The 12,046-nt window shown below is 48.0% G+C and overlaps 1 protein-coding gene across 1 annotated transcript in view; it reads left to right on the plus strand.

The window, feature by feature from the left end:
- The first annotated feature begins 838 nt into the window (after positions 1-838).
- Positions 839-12,046, plus strand: part of SGCD (sarcoglycan delta) — a 344,369-nt gene continuing 333,161 nt past the window's right edge. The window contains exon 1 of the mRNA XM_037398393.1: positions 839-938. The gene's annotated coding sequence lies outside the window, so the exon portion shown is untranslated. The remainder of the gene's footprint in view (positions 939-12,046) is intronic.

The following is a 12,046-nucleotide window of genomic DNA, read 5'->3' on the forward strand; positions in this document are numbered from 1 at the left end:
GGGTGTGGGTGCTGCACATCGGGGGTGCTGCTGCCTGTTCCTCCCGGGGCCAGCTGCTCCCCCCAGCCCCTGGCCGGCGTCTTGGGGGATGAGGCTGCTTGGCTGTTGGCCACTTTGCTGAAAGGCTTTGGTAGAAAGAGGGATGGGGAAAAGGAAGAGGAACGGGGAAAAGGAAGAGGATAAAAAAAATTTGGGAAAGGAGGAAGGGAGAAGAAATATGTAGGTAAATGGGGGAGGTGATGGGAAAAGGGGGGCAGGAAAAGGGGGGTGGGAAAATGGGAGGGGATGGTGAGAAGGGGAGAAATGAGGAATGTGGGGGGCAAGGGAGGAAAGTGGGCTGAAAGGAGAAAGAAATAAAAGGTGGGGGAAAATAGGAGGGGATGGTGAGAAGAAACATGGGAGGAAATGGGGGAGGCGGCGGGAAAAGGGGGGTCAGGAAAAAGGGGGATGGGAAAAGGGGAGGGAGCGGCGAGAAGTGAGGCACGCGGGGGGAAAGGAGGAGGAAGGGAGAAGAACGGTGGGGGGAAAGGGGGGAGGCGGCGGGAAAAGGGGGGTCAGGAAAAGGGGGATGGGGAAAGGGGAGGGAGCGGCGCGAAGTGAGGCAGGCGGGGGGACAGGAGAAAGGCACAGGGGGGACAAGGGCGGACAGCCGAGGCGACGCGGCGGCGGACAGCGGCGCGGGCCCGGGGCGGTGGGCGCGGCCGGGCGGGGCGGGGCGGGGCGGGCACAGCCGGTCCCGCCCCCCCCGCCCCCCCCCCCCCCCCCCCCCCGGGGCCGGGGCGCCGCGGCCGCGTGTCGGAGGCGCGCGGCTCTGCGCCGCGGCGTGAGGCAGCGCCGCGCCCCCGCTGCCGGAGGAGCCGCTCCGTCGGCCCCGCGCTCCCGCCCCGGCGGCCCCGCCGGCATGATCTCCTGAGGGGCCGACCCGCCCCGCCGCCCAGGTGAGTGCCGCCGCGGGCCCCGAGCGGCTCTGCCCGGCCCGGCCCCGCTCTCGCACTTGGCGGAGTTTCGGGCTCCGGCCGGAGCTGCCCTTCGCGGGGAGCCGCGTCCCGCCGGTTCCCCCCCGCCGCGGCCCCGCGCATCCCTCCCTCGCGGCGCGGTGGCTCCGGGTTCGCATCGCCGGAGGGAAAAGTGGCCGTTTGCGGCGGGAGGATGCTGCCGGGCCCTCCGGAAGGCTCGGCCGAGCGGTGCGGGGGGGGATGTGCTGTGCCTGGGGGGGTGGGCGAGGCTCCCGGGGCCGTGCGGCCACGGCCGTGGGGAGGGGACTTTGGGAAGTGACCCGCCGGGGCTGCTGCCGGGGACCGGGCTGAGCGGTGGGACGGAGCCGATGAGCAGAACGTTAAAAGCGTGCGGGTGCTGCGGAGCGGAGGATTCAGCCCCCCGGGAGCAGCAGGTGGAAGGAGGCAGGAATCTGGCTGGATCCGGGGGTGGGGAGATAAAATCCGTGGGAGCGCCTGGCTGGGCGAGGGATGCGGCTGGGTTCCTCGGGGGTGACCAACAGGTGCGGGGGGTGCCGCGACCCCCGGTGGGCCCCGCGGAGCCGCTGCCGCCGGTCGGTGGCGGGGCAGGTCCCGGGCAGCCGCGCCGGAGCCAGCCCAGCCCCGCAGCGGGGCTTGCGCGTCGCCCTGGGCGCCCGCCGGGATGCAAACTTCTGGGTACCGCGCACCGCTTCCAGGCGAGGCTAAAGCACAAGTGTTTCCTGCATTGATTTTTTTTTTTTTTCCCTATTGGGGAAGTGTATCCAGTAACAGAACTTTCTCAGAAAAGTAATGGATTTACAGTGAGAAGCTCCTTTCCCTAAGTATTACAGATTTTCATAGGCTTGTTGGTTGTATTGACAATGCACTTAATTTTCTGGTGGTCGTCTTCGGGAGTAGCTAGTACTGCAGAAGATGCATTTTGGTCTGCAGTGTCAAGAACGCTCGTTGAAGTATCTTTGCTTTAGCATTTGTGGATTTCGGGTATAATGTGTGAAAGGCAAAGAAAAAAAATCAGATAAAATATATATCAGGCTATGAAAGGGTATAAAATCCATGGATCCAAGTACTTCCTGTTAAGTCAACTTTTAAAACAGCTTCTCCCTAGACAGCAATTCGCATTTTTCAAGGAGAGAGAGGATGGGTGAAATTGAATTGTCCAAATTAAGTCAAAATGAATTGCTTAATATTCAGAGGGGTTGATAAATGAACCATTAAATCAACACTCGCGTAGTGTCTCATTGAAAAGAAAAATGAACAACTCTCCGCTGTGTGGTGGGCAGAATAGGTCAGCCGGTGACGTTACTACATTAGTGTGCTGAACGGAGTCCTCCTCCTGCTAGCAGATAGATTTACTCTGTGACATTACACAGGCATGGGAACGAGCTCTCGTGCCGTGTGCTGCGAGGACTGGCATCTGCTATAAATGACCATAATTGCCCCAGCTTCATCTTGAAGGAGAGAAATCTTGGTCATGTTTCATTTGGCATAAATTAACATAATGCCACTGACTTCTCATACTGATGTATATTAGTTGAGAATCCACCTTTCCCCCCCCCCCCCGAGGAAGAGCTATGTTTTTGAATGCCGGTTTGAGGGGAAAATTATACTGATAAATGGAAAAATAAGAGTCATCATTTGGAAACAAGCTAGACAGATTCCTTTTAGTAAAAGCTTTTCTGAGAGCATCACCTCTCAGTAATACAGTGCCTGAACTTTGCTTCTAAGCCCTTTGATTAGCATAGGTACAGCTGTTGCAATATTCTGGGTTCCACTGAAAAATTACCTTTGTCTTTGCCCCTTGAAGTCCTTGGAATTCTTGTGTTGGAGTGCACTGAGGATGTTGACTCTATCCTTATTGTGCCTTCTGGAAACTTCCAACGCTTTGTTTGAAGAATCATGGATGTATGCCCTGATGTTTCTCATTTGCACCTCTTTGCTTTTGCAGGTAACTTAGAGTAGCTAATTTTGCCTAAAGCTTTTAAAACATAAGAAGTGACAGCTCTTTTGTTTTGTGTATTCATACTGAGTATTACAAAGGGGAAATTATGGAGAGACTTTTTTTTTTTTTAACGCTTAGAGAAACAGATTATCCAGGCTCTGGCTGAAGGTGGGATTGTAAATTGACTTGTGACTTGAGGAAGCTCCTTGCCTTCCTTTAGTTTGGCCGAGAGAGAGTCTGTATGCAAACCTTCAGACAGGCAGTGCCATTTATTCAGATGTTGATAATTATCTAGAAGTTTGTTACTCAGTGTGGTCTGTTGCCCTTTATTCAAGGTGATGTGTGCGGACACAGTACACATGCATGGAGCGGGTTATTAGATGGGTGCAGCAGAAGTTGCTTGAATACATAGGGGGTTTCATGTCACCTGTGATGAAGATGGAGAGGTAGGTGCTTTCATGGGGGAGGAGGTTCTGGATCTGGAAATGCCTTCAAATAGTATCTGATGGTGGTGTGCATTTTCAAATGTTTTGCTGTTCTTAAGGGCTAGGGTAGCTGCAGGTGTATTTGTGCACAGGCAATGTCTGGTTAGACTAGTCTTTGTTTTCTTCTAATAAACCTCAAGAGTAAAAGAAGTAAAAAAGTTTTTCTGAAAACCTACCATGCCCCATAAGGTTATCCTGCTGCTTCTGTTCCCTTGCGTGCTATTTTTCTTTGAAATCATAATGCATTTCTTTAGTTCTTTTGGTAAAGACTCGAACTCAGGCTTGCTGGGAAATGGTCACTCTGTGCTGAGAAAGTGCTGGCATCTTATTGACTTATTTTGGGAATAGTGGAGAAAAATATAAAAGATTCACTTGCATTGATTAAAACCTCCAGGGCAATCTTCTAACACTGCAGTTCTCTAGGTGAAAAATTAACTTTCTCCGTTGTCTACTCCTGCTTTTATTTCATTTGTGAGAGTCTCGGGCTCTGTTATTAGTTTATATTGAGTCCCTTAGGTGTGCTTGAAGGGGGAAGTATCTCAGTCTAAACACTCACACACTGTCCCCCTTGGGATATCCGTTTGTCTCTGGCCCCCAGCAGATCTGCCTCAGTACCATGGGCCCTCAGAGCGGTAACTGAGGCAGGATTTGCACCAGCCCATGGTTCCTCACCCGGGAAGTGTTTCCCTAGTGATTGTATTATTTTTTTTTTTTTTTTAACAGCTTCCTTGATGTTTTTCCAGAGGTTTTGGCAAGATAGCACGTTAGGTGTAGCTTAATGACAAACTTTGATTTATGAGGTAACTGAAAATGTTTGAATTTCTGGATGTGGAGTGAAAGCATTGGAGTTTTCTACGTTTCATCTGCAGCTTCCCAGCACAATGTGCAGCTAACAGCTTGTCTCTCATTGATTTTAACAGATTTTTGCTGAATATGTCTGGAGTAGTTTGGAAACATATTGTTAACTTTTTTTTGGGGTAGCAGGTTACTAAACACAGTAAGGAACTTTGCGATGTCTTTTTAAATAACCTTGAGAAATCTTAGGTCTGAACTACTTTTCACACTCCCCCTCTCCCCAGGTTTAAGAAGGATCCTATGGGAAAGCTGGTATTTTTTTCAGTTTTGGGCTAAATATTGAAAAGAAACAGAATGCTTTTCCCAGCCCACTAATCAAGGGCTGGGGTAAGTATGACTCGTGTACCTGTGTGTTTTCCCTCTGAATTTTGTTCTTTCTTCCCCTCTGAGATAATCAGCTGTGCTCAATAACAGCCTAATAACAGCCACCTGGACGTGGCTTGTATCTAACTTCTGAAATGGTTCAGGAAGACCCCATTGGCATTGCCAGGCAATGGGTCACACCTGAAGTCTGGCCATTCTGGGGTCAAGCCTTTATTCTTTTCTCCACCCCCTACCCGCCTCCACCCTTGATTTCTGACATATTTTCAGCTGCTGGTCTGTTGCATTTCGGTAGAGCTAGTGATAACAGATGTGGTGTTGAGGGTTTTATGTGCTTTTTTTTGTTTGTTTGTTTGGGCTTTTTTTTTTTTTTCACCTTTGAGAAATGGAGAAACTTGCTTTTCACTGAAGATGGAGCACTAGGGTGATTATCTGCTCTGCTGCTTAGCAAAGGAGGATACTGGTTCCTTACAGAGGTGAAAACTTTGTGAAAGCTCAGCATCACCACAGTTTAGCTGGAGAATCTGATATGGATGCTGGGGTTTTACTATTTTTATTCTTTTAATTTAATGATGGTTTGAAAGATCTGGTGCTGCACGGAAGGCTCCCTGAGTCTAATGCGTTTTCAAGTGGTAGCTGGTATTGCTGGGTTATGGTAGCGTGGCTACTATCAGCCCTGTTTGTCCCAAGGGAGCGGTAGCGTTTGTCAGGTTGGGTGTTGGAGAGCCACTGTGAGCACAGAAGAGCGCTGCTGGGCCACGTCCAGGGAGATGTTGTCCACTGCTGGGATGAGGCAAGACCTGCTAGGATCACCCCAGCAGCTGAAATGATGGTCCGGTGGTTTTACCTGTGCCTTGTATGGAAGACTCGTGAGCAGCAAGACAGGCTCATTTCTTCTTCGGAAAGGTGGCAGCCAGGGCTGCTCCATCGCTGGATGGCCCGTGCCTGGTCTATAGCAGTGGTTGGCCACCAGCTGATGTGCTGTGTGGGCAGGCGAGCAGGGACTTGTGTTGTGGGGGCTTGCAGCAGCCGGGTACGGCTCTGCAGCCCTGTGCTCCCCCGGCCTCGGTGTGTGCCGCTGCCGGGGACAGGGGAGCACGGGGCTGAGCACAGCTCCAAGGCTAGTTTTCTATTTTTTCCCTTTTTTTTTTTTTTTTTTTTGTGTGTGTTAGCCAGCGAAATAGAGTTTGTTCCCTTGCAACAGTGACAGGACTGAAGGACCTCTTGCTGCAAGGCAGCTCCGTTACTCTCTGTAGTGCTTGGATTGCTCAGCAGAGGGAGAACAGACCGTATCACACAAGGCACCCAAAAACGCCAGCAGCCAGAGCCATGTCGCTCTGACTGATGGCAGGGAAAGGAGTCCCAAAGCCTCCCTCCCTCCCTGATTGGTGTGTCCCCCCCGCCCCCGCCTTTCCTTCTTGTTTTAAAGCTCAGAGCTAAGCTGTGATTTTTCACCTCCTGATCAAAAGTAGCTGCCTTAATCTGTAGGTTAATGAACTATTTCAGATGGCAGAGTAGGTGGCTGCAATAGAAAAGATGTGTCCGGATCCAAGAAGCTGCACGCCTGAAAAAATCACGTAGGTCCAAGGAGCTTTCCTGAATATTTAGGAAGAAATGATGGAGCTGGCCTTTAGCGGCTAAAGCTTTACAGCGCATCCAGAGATAAGGAAAACAAAACAAAACCAAACGCCTTGAATTAGCTGAAATTCAAGCAGCAAGTAATCCACATGACTCATCCTCAGGCCAGATCTCGTAAGTCAGCAGAGCTCTGTTGACTTCCCCGGCACTGTACCGTTTGTGCCACGGGCTGGAGGGCTGGCCTGCTGTCTTTTGAGGGGGAAAGTCTCAGCCAAAGATTGTCACAGAGTTGTTTTTTTTCTTTTCTTTCATTTGATATTTTTTCAAGGATGGGAAAGGTATTTGGTTAAAGAGTAAAATCTGTGCTCAGGCAAATAGACGGTATGGTTCAGTAGAGATTTGCTCCCCTGCAGCATACTGTGCTGAAATCCAGGAGAATTAGACATTTGTTTTTTGTCGGAGATGTCAGTTTAATGTGATAAGAAAACAGCTGTTAAAATGCTGCCAGATAAAAGCATGATGATAAGCATGAAGGAGAAGAAAAGGATGGGAAGTTCCTGCAGCTGGATCGACTAAGGTAGCGTTGGGGGACCCAGCTCATTCCCTGCCTGCCACCAGCCCAGCGTGTGACACGGCCGGCTCCAGGGCTCTGCTCTTCAGAGCAGGTATCGGTGCTCCTACACCACTGAGATCAATGCGGTGCCATTTACTGAGCCTTTTGGTAGGTAGAGCAGGTGAAGCTACTCACCCTGGTAGGGCGAGGCAGTTTAAGTGGAGCAGGGCTCCGAACCCTCTCCCTGGCTTGGTTGGAGAGCATGACCCATCTCTGTGCTGGACCCTTCCTAAATAAATGGAAGTGTTCTTTTAAAGCACGAGCCAAGGGTCTGCGAGGGATGATGATAAGGGCCTTACCCCGCTTTTAGACAGGGAATGTGTCCAGCTGGCAAATGTGGAATGTGCTAATCGGAAAGCCAAAGGAGCATCGTTTGGAGGTGCCTGTGAGCCAGGGAGGACAGCCAGCCTCCCGCGGAAGGCTTTCCCATCTTCTGCGCTGGCTTGTAAAAACAAATTCAAACCAGAGCCAGCTTGGGGTTTACTTTCAAAATCTTACCTGCCCAGTTACGAAGAGCCTGCATTTCCATTCCTGTGGGAGGCTGGTCTCCATCCTTGCTTCCAGCCCAGCTCTGTCAGGTCCTTCCCAGTGCGCAAACTGCCTGTATCGCCTTCACGTATCAGCTGTGCTCTGCTCGGAGCAGGCGGTGGGGGCGATCATATCGAGCCGATGCTATTAACAGCAGGAGGAACACCTCTCTCCTGAGGAGAGTTCATCTCTGCTGGATAATGAGCTCTGTTTCACTCAGGACTGAATTGCTGCTGTATGGATCACAGCAAAGCACAAATGAGGATGCAGCACTGGGCACTTCCTACAGCCTCTCTTATACATAGCAAATAGCTAATTAAACGAGAGCTGTTTTGAGCTATTGAACTGCTGCTAGCTTGACTTCTTAGGGAAGAATCTTGTGTAGTCTGTCTTGCTCCAGTAACTTTTTGAAGTCTTTCAGAACTGCGTTGCAGCAACTGCCGGCTTTTATTCTGACTTTTCGACTGGTCCAAGTGTGACATCTGAAGAGCAGAGCTGGGGAGTGAAGCCTCAGCTACACGGAGAGCTGGCCGTGTGCGTGTACAAAATGCATTGCCGTGGCATGGGGCATGAGAGCCTTTCCATGACTTAAAAAATAACCTGTAAATCTCTCTGCTCTGTCTGTCTATATATATTTGAATTACAAAATTGTTTATGCAGAAAGCATAAACTTTCTTTTGGAGTGTCAGCACGGGCAGCCTTGCTCCTCTTGCAACTTATTTTATGGATATAAATGGCATGTAAGTGGATTTTCTACCTTACGCTATCTGACTGAAGGAGGATAAAATTCACTGTTGTTACTGGCATGCTCGGGTAAAACAGTAACCCTGAATTTTAGCAGTTTTACATTATCAAGTTTTACAGGTATTCTAACTTTCACTTTTCATCTTCTTGTGTACTGGAGTTCTCAAGGAAATGAATCCAAAATAAACTTGAAAGCAAGAAATTATCTTATTTAACCTGACTATTTTTCAGTCTGTTTCAGTAAGACCAAAGGAGAATGCTGTCCTGTACAGAGTATTGCTCAGTTTTCTGCTTACATGTTGGTCCTGAATAGCTGAATTATTTTGCAGTTTTCTTCACGGAGCTTGCACTAGCATTTTGCAGAAAAATCGTTAGCTGTATTACTGTTTCGGTATAGGCACTAGGAAATCCACTTCTGTCTGTTCCTGCTTAACAGGGTGTGCTGGCAAAAGGCTTGCCTTGCATCTACTGAAACATGATTAATTCTGGGGGGATAATGATGAAACTGCAGCGCTTTGATAGGTTGATTATTTTACGCTCTATCAGAAATGGATACTTGTAAGGAGATATCGGATCTGAATGAGATGTTCAAGAGCAAGTTACAGGTTTGAGTTTAGCTAAAAGGGAAGAGGCCAATCCTACTGCCGCTGGTGTCAATGAAAATACCGGGAATGGAGTCGGGCATGCAGTAATTAATTACCAACAGATGATGATTTTTGAAGGTGTGAATAAAAGATTTGATGTATTGGTTGAATTGTCTGAAAAAACAAATCTGTTGTTATGCTTTTTTCCCTGTTCTCTTTGATTCCCTTTGTTCTGTCTGGCTGCAGCAGCAGAGCTTCTTGGCGGCTGAGCAACAGGCAGGTTTAAATTCCTCTGCCCCGGCTGGTATCTCTTCGACAGTTATGGCATGGACCCTTATGCACACTGATGCGATGTGCTGTTACATGCTTTAATTTCACACTTCGAAAATAATTTTGAAGGTGAGCATTTTACTTGTTTAGATGGAAAGCACCTACACGCTAATTCCCGAGTGTTACAGCAATGACGTTTTCTGTTAATGGATCTTTCCTGAAAGAGCTTTGTGAAGCCAGAGGTGAATGATTTTAAGTATTGTATTTAACAATCTTCTTATTACTGACATGGAGGATAGTATAGTTGTTATAGCTGAGTCGGAAATAGAAAAATGTTGCAATTAAACTTCACCATTGTTCTTTTTTTCAACAGCACTGTTACGAGAGGTTCACGTCCCGTGGCTCCAGTGAGAGGGTGGAGGAGGCAGGCAGGGTGTGCGTGTTGCACTGCGGCGTGTCCTGGGGGACTCCTTGCAGTGTTGTCCTACACTGAGATCTTGTTCCCCATAGTGGTTTGGTTAGACTTCTAATAATGTGTTTTACTTAGGTGGTGATGTGTGCTTGGTGGTAGGTTTCTTTGGTTGGTTGGTTTTGGTTGTGGTGTTTGTTTTTGTTTTTTTGGGGTGTTTTTTGCTGGTACAGTCATCGGTCGAGATGGTGACAACCGGCAGTATTTTCCCTCTCCAGCTTCCCTGAGGAGAAATGCCTGAGGATGCCTGAGGAGCATGCAGGCAGCTGAAACGGGCCGACTGTTGTGCTGTTGTATTTGCACAGCGATGGGTCTCTGCTGCTGATGCTGGGATGTTGCCTTTGGGGACGTGAACCACACCTCTGGGGTGCGGCAGATGCGTGTCCGTGGGTCCCAGATGTCCCCTGATGCCATGGGGTTGCTACTGCAGTAGCAAAGACAGGGTCTGAACTGAAGTTTGAGGAAGACAAGTCTTTATTGTAACCAAAGGGAACCCAGGATAGCGCCTGTGAGGCTGAGCTGCTATGTGTGGGGAAAGTACAAGCAGAAGTATGGCTTAGTGAACATCATCAGTGGCTGAGAGAAGAGCAGAACCTTTGGGGGCAACCTGCTTTACCTTTCTCTGATGCTCTCTTCTTCCTTGTGGTGGTGGGAGCTGCGTGTCATTTGTCCCTGCTTCCCCCCTGTTATATTACAACATATTTCCAAAGCCAGACCACATACTGTTGTTAAACTCCAAGTGTGGGTTACTCTGTGTTTGACCTGCCTTTACAGCTGCAGACTCTGGTTTTTGATACCCAAGCAGCACACCATGACTAGCTTTAGTATGCGAGTATATTGCCAGTAGTCTTTGCTCTGTTTCGGATAGTGAAGCTGCCTAACTTAGGAAATGAAACTGCTTTAAAAATGAGGTGGAGACTGCTCGCAGGGTGGCTCTAAAAACCGCGGCTGTGGCCCCTTTTAATTTGCTACCGTGGAAGTATATTTGTTCCATCAAATATTTTGAGAAATGATGCAGTGTGGAGGAGTGAATTCTTAATGTAAAAGTTTTCTCAGCATCAGAACATCCAGCAAGTCAGGAATTTTGTTATTCTGCTGTATTTCGGTTTGTTGGTAGAGAAGAGACATTGAGAGATGGGAGCAGTTAATGAACTGAAATGTCAGAAATGTTTTCTCCAAACTTTACATCTTCAGCAGCTGGTAGTTAACTTTTCCCACCATGTTCATGAGTATGGTGGCAGTGGAAGTATTGCTTCCAGAGCTTGGGCCAGAAGATGGATGCGCTGGTGATGGTGTAACAGAGCAGCTGCCTCAAGTGGCTGGCTCCATCCTGACCTGTTGCTTAACTTGGGAGAACAGGGACCGGTTTTAAGGTGGGAAGAGGCTTTTTTATGACTAATGACACAAACCCCCTTCGTCTTCATATGCTGCTTGTGCTATGCAAGGGATCAAAATACTTCTTTTATTTTTGGCCCTTCCATTTTCTTCCACTTACGGGGAGCTTCTGACCTGCTTGAACCCATGCTTGTAACTTTTAATCTGTTTGAACTTGGCTTTTCAGCCAGCTTGGACCCGTGTCTTTGGGCTACAACAGCATATATTGTCAGATGGACGCGGGGTGCTCTAACCCAACCTGTGTGTAATACCTGGTACTGTAGATGTGTCTGTTCAGCGCTGTGTTTAGTACTTGCTAGGTATACTCAACAAAAGTTGCTTTTTCTTGCAGCCTGTAAAGGGGAAATTATAGAACATGTGGCTTTTCAGATGGAAATAGAAAAATACAGTGTCCAGGTGGACTTGGATCCACCCTTTTGGGATGGCAGATGGCACAGGTGGCTCTGGATGGTTTTGTTTGTTTGTTTAACTTAAGAAGCAACTTGAATCTAGTCTACTCCATAATTTCAAGCCTCGTACGCTGTTTCCCATTTGCTACCCTAATAAGACCAAAGGTAAAATTTTGTGGCAGGTTGTGAGCCGAATGTTTAACTGCTTATTTAATATCTTTGCTTCCAGGGCAGATGAAAATCAGAGAAGTGTCTCTTACAGATCTGGGCCCAATGAATACAATTCATCTAAACATACTCTGGCTTATCCTACTAACACTTCACAAGAAAACAGAAATTGTCCTTACGATGTCCTTGGCCTCACAAGAAAGTAAGAACGACTTGGGTGGTCCGACGGAGGGCTCGCATAGCCCAGCATGCTATCTGAGATATGCAGTATTTATCAGTCCTGGATGGTTTGACCCTTCTTCAAGCTGTAGAGCCCCAATGTTTTCCTACTTTTGATTCATTCTTAACATCTAAGGCTTTTCGCTATTTAGAAATAATTCTGCTCTTGTGATCCATCACTGTTGCATGTCTTCGTATGTTTTCTCTTAAAGATGGGATAACCAGAAATCTGTGCATTTTTAAGATGCAGATAAATCATGAGTTTATTTTGTGCTGTAATGGTATTTTGTATTTCAATCTCGATATCTTTCCTGAAAAGTTCTGAAATTGTTTGTTGTTTTTTTTTGGTTGCTGCTGCGCTGATGTTTTTCCGGAAAACTGTCTGTAATGACTACATCTCTTTTCTGCACTAGAACAGTTAATTCGGAGCCTGTCAGTCTGTGTGGACAGTTATGCTCCTTTTTTTTCAGTGCAATATTTTGCATTTATTAACATTTAATTTACTCTGTCAT

This window comes from Falco rusticolus, chromosome 8, assembly GCF_015220075.1.
Source record: "Falco rusticolus isolate bFalRus1 chromosome 8, bFalRus1.pri, whole genome shotgun sequence".
In the NCBI taxonomy this organism is placed as follows: domain Eukaryota; kingdom Metazoa; phylum Chordata; class Aves; order Falconiformes; family Falconidae; genus Falco; species Falco rusticolus.